The sequence below is a fragment of the Lacerta agilis genome, chromosome 4 (assembly GCF_009819535.1).
Source record: "Lacerta agilis isolate rLacAgi1 chromosome 4, rLacAgi1.pri, whole genome shotgun sequence".
In the NCBI taxonomy this organism is placed as follows: domain Eukaryota; kingdom Metazoa; phylum Chordata; class Lepidosauria; order Squamata; family Lacertidae; genus Lacerta; species Lacerta agilis.
Genome location: NC_046315.1, coordinates 98,862,141 through 98,880,386, shown reverse-complemented (window position 1 = coordinate 98,880,386; position 18,246 = coordinate 98,862,141). Strand labels below are relative to the sequence as shown.

At 42.7% G+C, this 18,246-nt stretch overlaps 1 protein-coding gene across 11 annotated transcripts in view; it reads left to right on the top strand.

The window, feature by feature from the left end:
- PCDH17 (protocadherin 17) overlaps positions 1 to 18,246 on the top strand; it is a 142,706-nt gene that overhangs the window by 74,132 nt on the left and 50,328 nt on the right. The window lies entirely within an intron of this gene.

Here is an 18,246-nt window from a genome sequence, read left to right as displayed (position 1 = left end):
ACTGAATTTAAGTTAATTATGCCGCAATCCATTAAACTCAGAGGGACCTATTATCAAGTAATGTGTTTAGGATTAGGTTAAGTTGTTAATTATGTGGACATTGATGGGATTAAACTGGTTTGTACTCAAGTTTAATTTATTTGTAGATTACAAGCACCCTAGACCTTATAAAAGACCCGGAGTAATTGCTATTTCCTGTCTTTTTCTCCTCTACCACTTGAGTGAACCCTTCCACTGTATCCTAAGGACTACTGGAAAGGACTGCAGCTAGAGGTTGTCACTTGTCAGTCCCATGTCCCTGCTCCGCCAGTTTTAACACAGAATGAGGCTTTAGCTGCTGCAGTGAAAAGCTCTGCTTACACCAAAAACAGACAAAGAAACAGCATAAGATGTATTTGAAGAAGTGTGCATGCACACGAAAGCTCATACCAAGAATAAACTTAGTTGGTCTCCAAGGTGCTACTGGAAGGAATTTTTTTTTTTTATTTTGTTTTGAGCATAAGATGAGGTTGTGTGAGAAATGTAGGTTTGCAAAACTCTTTGAGGGCTGGGCCATAAATGTTCGTACATCACCCTTGTTGATTGACTTACAGTATGTTTATAAATGGGCCATCAGATGAACAACATCACAGGTATAAGTTAAGTACTGCCACACATTACCTTAAAATACAGTGCTTTCCAGTGGAGGCCATTCATGCATTGAGATTCCTGACCTCAAGTGTTCAGGAGCAAGTGCAGAGAGATCAAGAAATGTTTAAGCTGGTATGAACCAGTCCTGAAGCTGAAGGAAGTACCGGGTAGATTACGATTTGTATTCAGTAGAAGGTGGCATGACAGAGGCATTGCTGCCTGTGGTCTGTACGTTCATCCTGTTATTGCCTCTGGTGAGAATGTTTTGCATTTTTAAAAAATCCACCAAACCTCTGTCACCTCAAATGACCGTGGGAGAAAAGAAATTAGTTTCGCTGGTGATGTAACAGCCCTCTAATTCTCTTAAAAACTATTGCCTGTCTCTAACCTTAGCAGTCACCCTTTTTTTGCAGCAAAATGTTTCTTTTATAACTCCAAATACTTTTTTTAAAAAAGAAAAGAAAACAAACCCAAAACCGGAGCAGTCACTTTGGGTCAAATTACCTAAGGACATTCCATGCCCAAGTAAAGTTCAAAGGCAGTGTAAGCGATATGAATAATCTGAGCTGCCCAGCAGCAGAGAAACTCATCCAGGCTGATTATGCTGCTCCATCCACAAGTGTGCCAAAAAAAGGAGAAAAAAGGAAAGGTTTGTGTATTTGCTGCAGGCACCATAGAAAGAGAAATAAGGACATGCAGTGTGGCTTTAAACTCAGCTATATATTTTCTAGGAGATCTAGCACTAATGTATTTGTTCACTGAAGGTCACTACGCCATCAGGAATATAATAATACTTAGCATTTATATAGCACATTTCAAGTGTTCAGAGTGGTTCACATTCATTATCTAGGCAAACCTTGCAATAGCCTTGTATAAGAGGCCACAATTATTGTCCCCACAGAGCAGCTGTTGGAGTGTGGCTGAAAGAGCAGTTACTTCCCTGAGGCTAACTAGTTGGTGTGAGGCAGTAATGTTTTGAGCCCGGGGCATCCTGGCTCACAGCGTCCCCCCTTAGGGCAAATCTAGAACTGTGACTTCATGGTCATTCCCTAAGAACTGTCATTCTGTGGCATGATTCAGTGGTAACACCACCACCAAACTACAGTTCCATTGAAACTGTGTTAACGGTAAAGGACCCCTGACCATTAGGTCCAGTCGCGGACGACTCTGGGGTTGCGGCGCTCATCTCGCTCTATAGGCCAAGGGAGCCGGCGTTTGTCCGCAGACAGCTTCCGGGTCATGTGGCCAGCATGACTAAGCCACTTCTGGCGAACCAGAGCAGCGCACGGAAATGCCGTTTATCTTCCCGCCAGACGTGCTTTCGAACTGCTAGGTTGGCAGGAGCAGGAACCAAGCAATGGGAGCTCACCCCGCCGCGGGGATTCGAACCGCTGACCTAATCGGCAAGCCCGTGTCCCCTGAACAGGGTGGGAGCAAGGGTGGGGCAGGGGGGCGGCCCGCCCTGTGTTCCAGGGGAGGGGGGTGACACTTGGCTGGCCTAGTCACCCCGCCCCGCCGGGCGGCCTGAACAGGGGCATGCCGCCTTTTCCCCCTTCCAGCGGCTATTTTTTGGTGCGAGGGGCGGGCCAGCAAGGAGGGGGCGTCATGCTAGCAACAAGCGTGACGCCCCCTCCTCGCTGGCCCATCCCTTGGGCCCAAAAACAGCTGCTGAAAGGGAAAAAGAGGGAAGCAGAGCAGGGGCGTTCAAGCGTCTGCTCTGCTTCCCTTTTTTCCTTTCCGCCGCTTTTTTTGGTGGGGGGTGGGCCAGCGAGGAGGGGGCGTCACGCTTGTCACTGGCATGACACCCCCTCCTCGCTGGCCTGCCCCTCGCACAGAAAAAAGCCGCGGAAAAGGGGAAGCTTCCCTTTCCCCCCCTTTCAGCGGCATTCATGTGCGTCGCGCTCCTCCCCCAGGGGGGTGCCTCCGCGCCGCCGCCACCCCGGGCAGCGCAGAGGCTTTCTGCGCCCCTGCCCCTGAAACTGTGTTAAGCCAACATAAATGTTAGATATCCCCTTTAGGAACTAATTCTAAACCTACTTGAATCTTTGCTGTCTGAAGGTGACTTATGGCCTACACGTCCAGCAGAACCACATTGGAAATTAGAAGCTAAGAGCTCTGAGGTGGTAGAATGGACCGTACTACAATCAGAAAACTTCACATATAAGCAGCACTCCATGTGATCAGGACCCCCAGATCATTCACCATTCCCGTCATATGGACTCATGAATGTTGTTGACTCATGAATGTATTAACTTCTTATCTGCAGGGATTTTAATTATTTTTCACATGGGGTTACAATTAGAAACAGGGTCAACCACCTGTGGTGTAAACTGTTCCAGTTCACTCTGCCATCTTAATCTCCTGCATGTGCAGATCAGGCTCAAGTAGTCTACTGTCTACTTTCTGTTTTAGAAAGTAGTTTGTCCTCCTGATCTTTATGGATTTGACCACCTCTTGAGATATCATCGCCAAACTCCACATGAGAGTTCCTGAGGTGGGGGCAGCCGTCGTGGATGATCTTTGGACACTGGGCGCCATTTTGAATCAATATGGTGGTCTGAAATGTCACTTTGGCGACTTGACCAGTGTTTTGACATAGGGTCGGCTGCATCTCAAGATATCATCACCAAAACTCAGCATGAGGGTTCTTGAGATGGGGACAATGGCTTTTGTTGATGTGTGGTTGCCAGGCACCATTTTGAATTAAGATGGCTGACTAAAATGTGACTTTGGAGGGATAGCTCAGTTGGTAGAGCACGAGACTAAGCCTAGATAGCTCAGCTGGTTAGAGCATGGTGCTGATAATGCCAAGGTTGCAAGTTCGGTCCTCATATGGGACTGCTGCATATTCCTGCATTGCAGGGGGTTGGACTAGATGATCCTCAGGGTCCCTTCTAGCTCTACACTTCTATGATCAATTCCCAGGCAGCCATGGACAATCTCTGCTATTATGACTCTAATTTGTCACATCTCTCCAGCTTAGACTACAAGACCAGTAGATTGGTATATTGCCCCTGAAAGTGCAAAATGCAAGAGGGCAAGATGGAGAACACAATATCTGTCTCATCTCAAGCTTTGGCATAGGTTCAGCCGCTTATTGAGCAGAGCTGGCAACCTTCCTTTTTTTGCATTGGGAAAGGGCCATAGCTGTCCACTTTCCCTTTTTTTGCAATGGGAATCGGTGCTGGAATAAGGGAATCTCCCGCCCAAAAAAAGGAAAATTGACAGCTATGTTATTGAGGTATTATTTCCATACTGAGCCTGAGGCTTCTCAAGGTGGGGGTGGCAGTCTTCATCAGTGTTTGGGTGCTAGGCAGCATTTTGAATAAAATAGCAGACCAAAATGTGACTTTGGCATGACTTCAACCAAACTCACAAATTGCACTGTCCATTTAAAAATCCCAATCCTCCATGTCGCACTTCATGGGGATTCCATTTTGCTCTGTCAAGGTACACATTCCCTACAAATTCTACCCCTCCAATTTCTGCTCAAAATTTGGGGTTTGACACAGCATTTGTACACCAGCCAGTTGGGTAGGGATATTCTAGAGGAACTCTGGCAAACTTGGCTCAGTCACTGTCTCTTCTCTAACCTACCATAAAGGCTGGTTGTTGTTGCTGTTAATTTTTTTTTATACCCTGCCTTTCCTCTGATGAGACTCAAGGCACCTTATAAATAAAAACAGGATTATGAGTATGAAATGGGGAGGGGGGTGTATGGTACAGGTTGGAGGAACATTGGGGTTATGGATTTTTATCAGCTCTAGCCTGGGATAAGAAATTGACATTGAGCAGCTCAACTAGCTGTATGCACAAATATGTTTGTGATACCGTGTAAGTTAATGAGCAGTCTAGTTCCTGTCCAGTTCTGGATACAGTTTTGGCAGACGGGCACATTTCCCTGTATTTGGTGGGAGTAACCAATAGTTTTCAGACCTGGTGTTATCAGTATGTGGGGAAACTTTTAAGCATGCATTTGCTAAGAACCCCAAACTCGTATACTGCACAGCATTGACAGGGAGATGCTCTGAACTTGTAAAGAAATTTACAGAATTTCTTATTGTTTCTGAAAGCTATAATAGCCTGGATGAGTAAATGAAGGCTTTGAACTTTGGTTAGTCATAAAGATTGGAAGGGAAAAGTGTGGGAAGCAATCGTTTTTCATAAGCTTACATGTCAGATTCTGAGGACCAGGACTTAGAAGAGTAAAAAGAAAAAAAGAAAACTTTATAATTCCTGCTTCCTCTCTTGACCCTGCCCCATCTCCATATGCCTTTATTCATCAGTCAGGTCTGGGTAGCTGGATGGGCAGTGGTGTTGACTGAAAGAGAGTAATGCTTTATTGATCAGTTATGCATTGTATGTTCCTGATTGGAAACAGATTTCTCTACTCACATCTACTGCTGTTTCTTGCAGCTGTATATCTGTACCTTCGTTTGTGCATCTGAATTGTTTTGTGTCTGGCTTATTTGCATTTTTGGTGCACTGTTCCCTCCCCCTTTGCTTTAATTGTACCCTTAATTTCAGTTGAAATGTACCCTTAATGAAATTGAATAATAATGATGCTTTAAAATTGTAATTAGAGAAAAATAAGTTTAAAAAATAGAAAGGGCACTCAAGGATAGAGTGGAAGTTTTCAAGTGGGAAAACTCTGCTGGGAAGCAGTGGCTGTGAGGCAAAGGAGTGCTGAGAGGACGGGACAAGTCAAGCTCATGGGCCCTAAATTTCTTGGATGAGTGTGGCTAATAGGCTCTTGTTGTATCAGAGGTACTTGGTTTTGTTCACCTTGTTTCATGTGCAAAATGTGGACTTGAGGATTTTCAGTCTTTTACAAAGTTCTATTTTACCAGACCTACTACACAGTGATAAAACAATCACAACAAGGGGAGATAGAGGTGTGTGTGTGTGTGTGTGTGTGTGTGCGTTAAAGAGTCATGAAGGGTGCTAGGATAGAGATGACAGGTGATGCATCAGAGTGTAAATTATAAAAGTGACTTGAATAGGCTTCAGTGCATTTCAATAATTAAGGGTATATAATATTGCTGGGGTATTGTAAATTTCCTGTTTTACTATATTTACATTCTATCCTGAAGAATTACAGAACCTATGCAAATACGCAATTTTAAACATCCTCTAAAGTGATACTATTCTAAATTATTGAATGAAAATTTGAAGTTTGATTATTTAAATGTGATCTATTTTCCATTTCTATTCATTTCACTTCTAAATGTCAGTTGACATTAAACAGTTTTAAACAGTCATTAAAGTCTGTTTTAAAACAGATGATAATTTTCATCAAGGTCTTTTAGTCAGTCCAAGGAGACCAGCATTATCAGAATAAACACAACTGTCACATTATTATGTATTTAGGTGTTAAGAGAGGTAATATACCACCTACACCAAAAATGGTTATATGTAAATTTACTTTTAAAAAGGCATCTACAAACACAGTGAAATAAATAAAAAAAACACTCATAAAAATAACACATTTATTTTTCTTAACATTTTAAAAATTCTAATGATTAATTTAAAATTTATTTGTGAACTTAGAGATGTTTCGATTTTGTAAAAAATGCTTTTAACTTAGTTGTTTGGGAATGTTTTGAAATATTACAATAGTCCTTTTCCCCATTAAAGTGTAAAGTAATCTACTTATGTCATGCAAATAGCTAACTGTATATTTTAAATTAATTTGTTTGATAATGATATTACTATAGAAGCCACTTATTGTGCTCAGTAATTGCAGATGGGTCTTTAAACAACTATTAATCTTGACAAATAGGTTTAGGAATCAGTAGGCATTTAATAAATATGTAGTCCAAGTCTTATTAAATCCAAACAAATATGCATTGCAAGCTCTTGAAGTCAATCTACAGTGCCCAGTTCTATTCATCATCGCTCAGCACGTATCATTATTTGAACGACAGACTCACAGAGTGTATCACAGCACTCCTCTCATTATTAAAGGCTTTCTGATCAGTGGGACCCACAGATGCAGCTTGCAGAACGCACTTCTGGCATCTTAAGAAAGAGCACGAGGCACAAACTCCCATCTCCTAAATAACCTCCTAATCAAGTGTTGATCTCTCTGGGTATCCATCAAAAAGCTCACGACATGGAGATGTCAGGGACAGCTCGGCAGTGTTTGTTTTCTGATTTGTCCAGTACTGAAAAATTGGCACAGCTATTAGCAGTAGGATAGTTTCTTGCTGAGAGAACAATTTGCAGGATATTTCCCCCAGGTTTGTGCAACATGTGCAGGTTCAGTCCGTGTATATACAGCAGTGTAAACACATGATGAAGCTGAACATTATCTCAAGATTTGTCATTATAACAATCAAACCCCATCTTCAGCAAAGTTGTTTTCCTGTATGTCATTGAAAGTTCTATTAATGTATGTTTATAAATACCATCACTTGTAGTTTTAAACTGTTTGCAAATGGGGTGAACAATTGTCCTCCATCCCATTTCAGAATAATATACTTTTTTTTTTTTTTGCTCCAGCTAAAAAACTCATCACAAGTAGAATCTCCTTCATCTCCTAAATCAGGTATTCCCTCCAGGTTTTAAATTAGATGGGAGTAACCATTCATCCCTTGATTTATCTTAGTAGTGGTTTCTTGTAATTCTCTATCAGGGGACATTTTTTGGAAGCAGTAAATGTTTGGATAAATTCATCAGAAATATTTTTGTTCTGCTAATTTGTTGTGAAAAGCAGCCAAAATGTAGGGTTCTCTCATGCCATCTATGAGGCACTGGCGACTGTCACACTGTTGCAATAATTCTAGGAGTAGACCTAAGGATGTAGAGACTGATTGCAGTTACTCTGTGCTGTACATGCTCAGAATTACTTTTATATTGTAGCTATTGGTAGGATATACAGTGTTGTATAAGATATAGTTTTACTTTATATATTTTTCTTTACAGAAGAGATGTGGCCAGAGACGTAGGAAGGTCAGATGGTACCTGGTGCGAAAAATTTCTTGTCACCCCCCTCCCCATTGATTCCCCCCCTGCAAAAATGGTTTTACATTATTTCATATTTTCTTACTAAGGAATAATAACAAGTAATAATAATAAACTTTTATTTATATCCCACCCTCCCTGGCCGAAGTCGGGCTCAGGGTGGCTAATATCAGATACATAACATTGGTATAAATTTCAGCCTTCACGACCTAGCCAAGTAAGCAGCTATTTTGCTGGAGGAGCGTCAAGATATTAACCGATATGCATGAAATTTCATATATAGCTATATAATCCCTAGTATAGTAACACAAGACCTTTGGAGCAGGCATTTAAAAAAAAAAAAAGGTTTTTTTTATGAACCGCCCAAGTAGGGCTGTAATTGTTCCTTGATAATTTGTCACCCCCTCCATTATGGAGCATGGGGTGGTCTGCCCCCTGTGCCCCCCCCTGCTACGCCCCTGGATGTGGCCAAATACAGAGTGATTAATGGGGACACAAGTGGAGAAAAGGAGACAGTTCAGACCAAGGCCAACAGCACTGGCAAGGTTTGTTCTGTTTTACAGATGTTTCATAGCCTCTTCTGATTAGTGCCAGGCTATGTTGCTCCGCATATCTGCTCCAAAGCGCCCATGGTTAACAAGGCATCAGTTGTGGCCCCACTGTGAGACGGCTCAAGCAGCCAAAGGCGGCATATTTGGGATATGGTTTCAGAATAGCAAAGTGAGAGGCCAGTAGATTTGGTCTCCTGTGAAAGCCCCACTGAAGGGCAAGAGCATGGCAGTAGGGATGCTGAACTTGGTTCGGCTTAGTGCGCAGCCTCCTGCCTCAGGGCTTCCTCCAATCTATTGGCATTCCTCCCTAGCAACGTGCTGATTGTTCGTAATCAGGCAGGTGGGGAAACATCTGCTTTTATCCAAAATAAGCTGTTGCTCCCCTCCCCACCTCTCTCTCTATATATTCAGATGTAGATATTTTAATACGTGTTTTAAGCTGAACTAAGCTGGTACTTAAAATAGCTCTCTGACATTCAGAATAATGGATATGAAAGCAAGTGCAATAAAAATTGTCAGCAAGGTGCAACGTAAGCACAGACTCAGCTGTAGCCTCGCTCATTCTAAACATTTTATTTAGTCCAGAAGATCTGTATCTGTAAGAATTAAAATACATGATTTGCTCTCAAACTTCCCTACCCCAAAAGTACAAATATGCACAGTTAAGGCCCATGTAGCAATGACTGTTTAGACACCTGCACTCGACAGGAAAGTTACAGTGATAACCCCAACTAATGAACAGATCAGATTTAATTAACTAACAGTATACAATTAGTTGATTGATTCTGCAACACTGACTTTTATTTCAGGATCCACTCACTACCTAGAGCTGCTGATTTACAATGTGGAGAATCACATTGTACAGTGGTACCTCTGGTTAAGAACTTAATTCGTTCCGGAGGTCCGTTCTTAACCTGAAACTGTTCTTAACCTGAAGCACCACTTTAGCTAATGGGGCCTCTCGCTGCCACTGCGCCGCCAGAGCACAATTTCTGTTCTTATCCCGAAGCAAAGTTCTTAACCTGAAGCATTATTTATGGGTTAGCGGAGTCTGTAACCTGAAGCGTCTGTAACCCGAGGTACCACTGTACTTTTGAAATCGCCAATTACATTTCAGACGTAGCAGTCTTGGCCTTTCACAGCACTTTCTTTGCCAGTTGTTCATCTGTCTTCCTTCCGCACCTGCTTGCTGTAGTGAGAAAAACTCAATGTTTGCCACACACAAGCAAGGGGAGGATGGTAAGGGAACTCTTTCCTGCAGGGTTAATACATTTTGAGCAGGCAAGTTGTGAGCAGCCCGGCCCTGCCTTCACCCTCCAGAGAAGTGCAGCATGCAAAATCTCATGAGAAAGAAGTTCTCAGTTTCCCCAGTAATTTAGGCTTTTCCCTTCCCCCTTTCCTTTGTATGAATTTGTTTCTCTACATGAAGAGAAATGTCTTAACATGTAAGGTGGCATGCCACCGTTTGTGGTGTAGAATGCAGCCTGTTGACAGAAGATGCAGTGCATAACTGAGTCTTTCACAGTGGTAACTACCACCTGTGCGACAAGTGGGGTGCTGCAGGGTTCTTTCCTGGGCCCAGTGGTGCTCAGCATCTTTATAAACAACTTTGACACCAAACTGGGAGGGGTAGCTAATACCACAGAAGACAGAAATGGGATTCAGTATGGCCATAACCGATTGGAGAACTGGGCCCAAACTACTTCATTCGACATGTGGCAAATGTGTGAACTGACTCCACTGTGGGCAGGGGTGAGGGAGCCTTGTGTCTGAGGTGATAGCAAAGCTCCGTCTATGGTGTTTGATCTGTGTTGGTCTGTCTACACATGTAAGTCACCACATGATGTTGCACCACAAACATGCTTGTGAATGGACACGGTGCTAAGCTCCACTGCTTCTCGGAGATTACTAATCAATGTGATTCCTTGATCAACAATTCACTTTTTACAGCAGTTTCATATTGAGAACAAGTGGGGTATTTATTACGACCAAAGGTGCAGTCTTAGAATAGGGGAGCCCTTCTCTGCTTCAAAGCTTGCTGGGTGGATCCTTAGAGCTGCCACAAGCTTTTACTTCTTATCTCACGGGATTTTTCTAGGAATAAAACAGTAAAATCACTATGATGGTCCCATGAAGTTCTTGGTGGAAAGTGCTATAAACAGAGTTATGGTAATAATTATTATTTATCTTCTGCTCCTATAAACCATTCACCCTGGCCTCAGACTATTATTGTATATTATTAGGCTTTTGTAACATATAACACTCATACCATATTTGGAAAGGTTTGTTGTGTGCTCCATTTGAGTTTCATTTTAGGTTCTTCTGAGAGGTCTTTCTCACGCAACAGCTAGCAACTGAAGAGCAGTTTCCCCCTCCAGCTTTTGACAGTTTCACTCTTGGTGCCATCTGGATTCATTGGGCTAGAAGAACACAGCTTTGTCCACAGACAGCTTTCCGGGTCATGTGGCCAGCATGACTAAACCGCTTCTGGCACAGCGGGACACTGTGACAGAAACCAGAGTGCACGGAAACACCGTTTACCTTCCTGCCACAGTGGTACCTATTTATCTACTTGCACTGAATAACTTACAAGACTAGTGTATGGTGCAGTATGGCTTATCAACTGCAGGACGATAAACTCCAAATAGTGATCTACCTGAATAGCTTTGGTACCCAGGGACTGGCCTTAGCAGTAGGTGAACGAGGGGGTGCTAAGTTGCGGGGGGGGGGGCCAAGCTGTGCTCAGTGCCTTTTTAAAAAAAATCTATTGTCTGCAGTGGGCTAGGGTTGCAAAAAGCAAGTGTTTGCACGGAGCTGAGTGGGGCGCCAAGCTTTGCTCAGTGACTGTGTTTTTTAAATGCACTGCCTACACTGAGCTGGGGTGGCAAATAAGGTGTCGGCAACCTTTTCTTGTTTAGGTAAAGGTGAAGGGACCCCTGACCATTAGGTCCAGTCATGTCCAACTCTGGGGTTGCAGCACTCATCTCGCGTTACTGGCCGAGGGAGCCAGCGTACAGCTTCCGGGTCATGTAGCCAGCATGACAAAGCCGCTTCTGACGAACCAGAGCAGCGCATGGAAATGCCGTTTACCTTCCCGCCGGAGCGGTACCTATTTATCTACTTGCATTTTGACGTGCTTTTGAACTGCTAGGTTGGCAGGAGCAGGGACCGAGCGACGGGAGCTCACCCCGTTGCAGGGATTCAAACCGCCGACCTTTTGATCAGCTAGCCCTAGGCTCTGTGGTTTAAATGCATGTTTCTTTTTAGTTTCCACTTTGATGTCATTTGTGCTAGACAAAATCAGTAGGTAAAAACACAGCTTAAATTTTGAGGTCGTGTTACAGAGCACTTTGCACTTCAAATACTGTAAGCAAGCATAATAATAATAATAATAATAATAATAATAATAATAGCTGTAAGAGGTCAGTTGGACACTTTTCTATTTATAATGTTTATTGTTTTTTATATAAAAACTGGATGCTCTAGCCTTCCTTGCTGTTTTCTAATCAAAATTCCTCCTACTCCAAACATGACATACCCTCCAACATTCCTTAATAGGGACATTTCTCACTGCCCCACAACTGACCCTCTTTGACCCCCCCCCTATATTTTCTCCCCTTCACAAAGAATTTCTGCCACCCTGACACCAACCATCTTTACCATCCTGAGAAAACCCTTTAATAATGATTTTACTTTGTTTTATTCTTTGGTAGATTTGCACATAGCAATAAATACATTTTAGAAAGAGGCAAGATTAGACACGGGCGCACAAAACATTTTTATTTTATTTTTCAATCAAGACTCCTTGCGCTCTGCTCCCTTTCTTCCCACCCAGGACGGCCCTGCCCTCTGCCTGCCCCTCAGAGCCGGTGCATCTCGCAGGGCTGGGCCTTGGCGGCGGCAGCCTCTCCTCTTCCTCGCTTGCTCTCCAGCAGCTGCCAAGAGCTGCCCAGGGGAGGAGGCTGGGAGTGGCGGCCATGGAGAGGCAATGGGATGCTTCCTTGCAGCCCCCACTGCAGCCCCCACTACGGTCGCTCAAGAACAAGCGCCAGATCCCCCTCCTCCCTGAGTTCAGTGGCAGCAGCGCTGGTGGGGGAAATAGGGACATTCCAGGGTCAAATCAGAAGGCTTTTGTAATTCCATTACTGTCCCTGGAAAATCGGGACTCTTGGAGGGTATGACATGGGGGGAAAGATTCTGAGTCCCTGCACAGTGGGGGGGGGGGGAGTCATTTTCAGCAGAAGGACTGGGAGAGGGCAAAGGATTAAGGGATGTGGGTGGTGCTGTGGGTAAACCACAGAGCCTAGGGCTTGCTGATCAGAGAGTCGGCGGTTCGAATCCCTGCCATGGGGTGAGGTCCCGTTGCTTGGTCCCAGCTCCTGCCCACCTAGCAGTTCAAAAGCACATCAAAGTGGAAGTAGATAAATAGGTACCACTCCGGCGGGGAGGTAAATGGCATTTCCGTGCGCTGCTCTGGTTCGCCAGAAGCGGCTTAGTCATGCTGGCCACATGACCCGGAAGCTGTCTGCGGACAAACGCTGGCTCCCTCAGCCAGTAAAGCAAGATGAATGCCACAACCCCAGAGTCGTCAGTGACTGGACCTAATGGTCAGGGGTCCCTTTACCTATCCCTGCCATTCCTTTACAAAAGCGGGCAGCTTCCAATTATAATTTTCAATTTCTTGCACACGACTGACAAAAACTGACTGGAGTCTTTCTCCCTTAGATGGGTGGGGAGAGAGCGAAAAGAAACCTCAAACTTGAAGATTTACAGGAGGTACATCTGTTTAAATTCCTCCCACATCTCCAGTTGATTGATGGCTTCAACAAGCTGTTAATTGCCCACTTGGTTAGCTTTAAATGAGTCTTATTTTTTTGGATTTGTGATGTAGATTTGCAAGAATTAGGAATTAAGTAGGTCTAATTGCCTGCCTTTTCTTTTGTAGACCATTCAGGGAGATGATAGTAACATTTAACTGAAGTTTATTCAATAGTTCTTTTCATCCCTGATTCTGGAGCTGCTTTTCATTTAATGGGGAAGAATTGGTTTGTTCGGGTGGGTTGCATTTATTATTGTCCTTTAGCTCCTTATTTTGAACAGCACATGCTCCTATTTTAAAGTTCTCGTGTACTTGCCCCTTGGGCTAATGCCTAAAATCAGGGGGACCTGGGATCAAGGTTGCTAGGAAGTCACATCCGCTGGCCAAGAATTCCCACCAGGGAATCTGGTGGCAGTTACTCAGTGCTATGACTTCACACACACACCCAGGTCTCAAACAGAGGTGAAAGCTGAGGCTTTGTGATGAAACTCTTCCTTGTTCAGGTAGTTGAGATAGTTTCTGGATTACAGTTGGGGAAAAGGTGAAAGAGAACAGAACAGGCCAGGATTTTAATATCTAATGTGTAAAAAACAACAAAAGAAATAAAAGGATATATGCAAGAAGCTCTAGATAATGATACTTTTGGAACTTAGTTACTTATTTAATATACTTCTAAACCACTCAATTATTCACATTTCTAAGCAGTGCATATGAAAACAATCCACAGAAAACAGTATAATGAAACTGTAAAAAATTATCATAAAACTCGAACACCATCTGCTTCTGAAGTTTAGCAAGGAGAGTTGGGAGGAAGTCCAGAGGCTTCGGTCCACTAACCAGAATGCACAGATCAGAATGATTTAATAATAATATACTTACATAAAACCATTCCTAACCATTGTCACAGTGAAGAAAACCTGGAACTCTTCACTTCAATCCACGTTAAAAGTGTGTGTGTGTGGGGGGGGGGGTGAAATTCCACAAAGAACAAGTTGCACAGCCAGAGTCAGAGTGTAGCCCCAAACTGCTCTACTCCACCTAATAATTTATGAAAAATAGACTGTTTGTTTTCTGACATGGTAGCTTCCATGTAATGAATGAGATACTTTAAAAAAAAAATGAAAATTACGGGATGTGTGTGTGTGTGTGTGTGTGGCGGAAGCCCCTTCCCTTTCCTCAAAAAGTGTAAGTGCCCCCAACTTTCTGATTCACTTGCTCAAGGGTGGATTTTTCAGGATCTTTCCCCTATCACATGTAGGTGGCACTGACCCTCTTTAGCTGCTATATATCCACAAGCAGGATAGTGTCCTTAAAGCAGCATTAGAGAAAACTTAAAGGAGTTGTTGATTTAAGTAAGTTCACTATAAGTATGTAAAAGTTTTTGTACGTGATTCTTGATCTTGCAATTTTATATGTAAATGCCTAATAAAGGTTTGATAAGTGTAAGTGTAAAAGCCTCTGAGATTAAAAAGCTGCTGTTCTTGTTCAGCTTGTATATTTCTAATGCTAACAGTTCATAGACACTAAAATAAAGATAGACGATTGAACATGGGCTATAGAAGATTCTGTAGTTTTGAGGGAATAGCTGGTGTTCTATCATTGCTTTGAAGTTGGACCCTGACTATGGCAATAAATACTCTGCTGTGTCAAACCCAGTAGGAATCCATCTTCCTGGTCCGTTGCAGGCAGTAAACAGTGTGTGAAAAAGATAAAATAAATTATATAATGGCCAGACCTAAGCTATTCCAAACCACCACTAGATTGTTACTCTCAGTATTAGCTAGTCATAATGTGGAACCTCAGCAATGTTCACTTTCCAGGTTCAGCATTCTACACCCCCACCCCCACCTGGATGATGGACTTTTGCAGTACAACGTCAAACCTCCAAACAATGATTTAGCAACAGACTCATGCCCCCCCCCACATATACCCACTGCCAAGAGCAGCTAGCTATCAGATTTACAAGCTCCGCATGACAAGAGTAAACAAAGGTGCTACTGCACTAAACCTCAAAAGTGTTCAAATTCTGGGACGCGTTCCAGGTAGCAAATTCAAGTTAAATCATGCCGTAGTAGTATCATGTATTTTACTTTTGAATGTCACAATAATTTTTAGGAAAATAGTGCAAATGAGAGTTGCAAATGGTGAACATGGACAAAGGTCTTGAGTTTCCTTCATTGTAAGTATTAATAGCAGTCTATCCTGCACTTTCCTAGCGTTTCTGTTCTATTTGTTCTTTAATAATTTTGCCTCCTAATGCACACCATGGAAAATTACAGATTGAAACATAGGTGCCAGATAAGCAAAACAGCATAAATGATGGATGCAAAGCTTATTGTGTTTGCTACTGAACAAGCAGAAACTGGTTCATATTAAAACAAATCTCTCATGTCACCTCTCATCATGGTAGAACCTGGTGAGCTGGATTATATTTGTTGCATGTATAATAGCATTTTCACCAATAAATGAATTTTACACCTATAGATGAGCAACAGTTTTCATTGGCTGCTGCATATTTATTCAGCTATGAATATTTGCACTAGTTGAAGATGCCCATTAATATGTGATTTTGCTGTTAAGGAGGTTAGCATGGCTGTGGTAAGAAAAGGGCTGGGAAGGAAAGTCTACGCTTTTCTGTGCTGAGTTTCTGTTGTTTTAAAGGAACATCACATGATATGTCATCAGTAATCACCCTCCAAAAAGAGTAATGACTAGCATATCTAGAACTTTATGAACCTTCCAGACTCACAAATAGTAGAATTGAAGTAAACTAAAGTTCTTTACTTGCCATGACATGATTAGAACCCACCTTTCCATTTCTTGCAGTGTATGCTACCATATGAACCAGAGCCAGTGTGGTGTAGTGGTTAAGAGCGGTGGATTTGTAATCTGGTGAACCGGATTTGCTTCCCCGCTCCTCCACACGCAGCTGACCTAGGGCTAGTCACACTTCTCTGAAGTCTCTCAGCCTCACTCACCTCACAGAGTATTTGTTGTGGAGAAGGAAGGGAAAGGAGAATGTTAGTCGCTTCGAGACTCCTTAAGGGGAGTGAAAGGCGGGATATCAAATCCAAACTCTTCTTCTTCTTCTCTTCTAACTGACCACTTAAATTGGTCATGTGGCTAAAGTACATCAATGTTTGTGGCTTTAAAGGATGAACTGGAGAACTGGGTGGACTTTCCTTCAGTATTTTATGAAATGTTCACTGATGTCTTCCTGTTAACGAATAGGTGGTCCGACTGAAACGGGCAGCTGGTGTAGTATCAGCATAGCGCTCATATCCATGTGACGACTGTATAGCTCATATGGAGGTGTGAGGCAGATAATTGCTGTCGTTTTGAATGCCGCATTCTAATTGCAGTATATCTCATGTTTCTGGAAGCGTTGGGGCTATTTATCTATAGCACATAAAGCAGGTTGAGTCCTTCGCTCACCCAGCCCTTTCAAGTCAGATTATTTACTCCCTGAGCTTTATGTGCTCAGGCCTCAAAGTCTTCTTTGGAGAAGAGGAATACTAAATTGGCCCTTGTGACTATCAGGCAATATGAAACCTCTGGACTGGTCAGGTTTGCCTTGAATGGTCAGCAGAGTAGTCCTTTCTGTCTGCTGCCTTTCAGAAACTGCCTTCAGGGATCATAAGCTAGAGAACAAACACACAATGTCTGCATTTGAGCACAGCTGCCCACAGCTCTGGCTTGCCTGTGGCAGATTGGCACACTCTCTGCACCAGATGTGCTCTTAGAGAATGACTCTGTGCTGGCGCTCCCCGTTTAGCAAGACTTCTGTTCTACAGTTTACTTTAGCACGCTGGTTAATCCGCTGCAGAGAACCTCTGTTTTAAGTGATGCAGCATTTATTTCATTTTTTATTTGAAGCTGATGCTTAATAGTGTAGTTCAGGAAAATAGTGCACACACTTAGGCTTAGTTCTCACTAAACTATGTCTTGAGCTATAGCAGTTCAGACTGCTTGGTTGAACGCTATACAGAAAGACCCCAGCCTTCACTTAGAAAACCAGATATCTCTGAGAGCATAGAATCCTAGAATTGTAGAGCAGGAGGGGGTCACGGGGGTCATCTAGTCCAGCCCCCTCTAATGCAGGATCTTTTTGCCCAACATGGGACTCAAACTCACAACCCTGAGATTAAGAATCTCATGCTCTACAAAGGCTGTTGCCTTGCTTTCTGATGAATATGCTGATTTTCTATGTAAATGGAATAGGGTTGTGGGTGGGTGTAGAAGTGATTAATCATATCAGTTTAAAGTGGTTTGATGCCAAAGACTCCTGAGTAAGATTAGTATTCATAGAATACGAGGAGAAGTTCTATTGTGGATTAGGTACTGGTTAGCAGGAAGCAGAGAGGAGAAATGTTTGGGACAGTTCTCTTAATGGAAAGATGTAGCTGGTGGAGCCCCCCAAAATCAATACATGACCTGTGCTTTTTAATTTGTTCAGAAATTAGAATTAGGGCTGAACAGTGAGAGAGCCAAGTTTGTTGATCACACCAAATCTGTTAAAATCTAATCAATATAATAAATTGTTAAGTCCTAGTTCTTACCTTTTGGAATCAGTCATAGATAAAATAAGGGCAAGTACTTGGAGGTTTAAAATGTGGAAAATGAAGTAAATGTTCAGAATAAAAGATCTAATAAATCAAGAACAAATTATCTCATGTGCAGAAGTGGAGAGATAGATGCAAGGTGTAAATTAATTTTGGTATGAGTACTTTCAAATTTGTTCCAGAGTGCAAGAGTATATGAGAGTTAGGGAGATGACTGAATCTGGGAAGCTATACTAAAAACAAATAAACATAGCTTGGCATATATACAGGTACATATATATACAGTGGAACCTCGGCTGTTGAACGCTTTGGAAGTCAAATGTTTTGGCTTTTGAACGCCAGCAACCCAGAAGTGAATGCTTCCGTTTTTGAACACACCTCGGAAGTCGAACAGCTTCCAAGGTGCGTTTCTCCATTTTTTCAATGGATTTTGCCAACCGGCAATTGCGTCTTGGTTGTCGAACGTTTCGGAAGTTGAACGGTCTTCCGGAACAGATTACGTTCGACAACCGAGGTTCCACTGTATATTATTTATTACTTAACTTTGGCACAGAACAGAAACAAAGTAAAAAGCACATAACCCCAGAGGAAACAAACCAAAGGAGGTTAGAAAAAAGCTGTGGACATCTTTGCACACGTTTCTTTGAATTTGGGAATAAGAGAAAACTGATAAAAAGTTGTGAGGTGGTGGTATATCACTCCTGCCTAAACAGTTAAC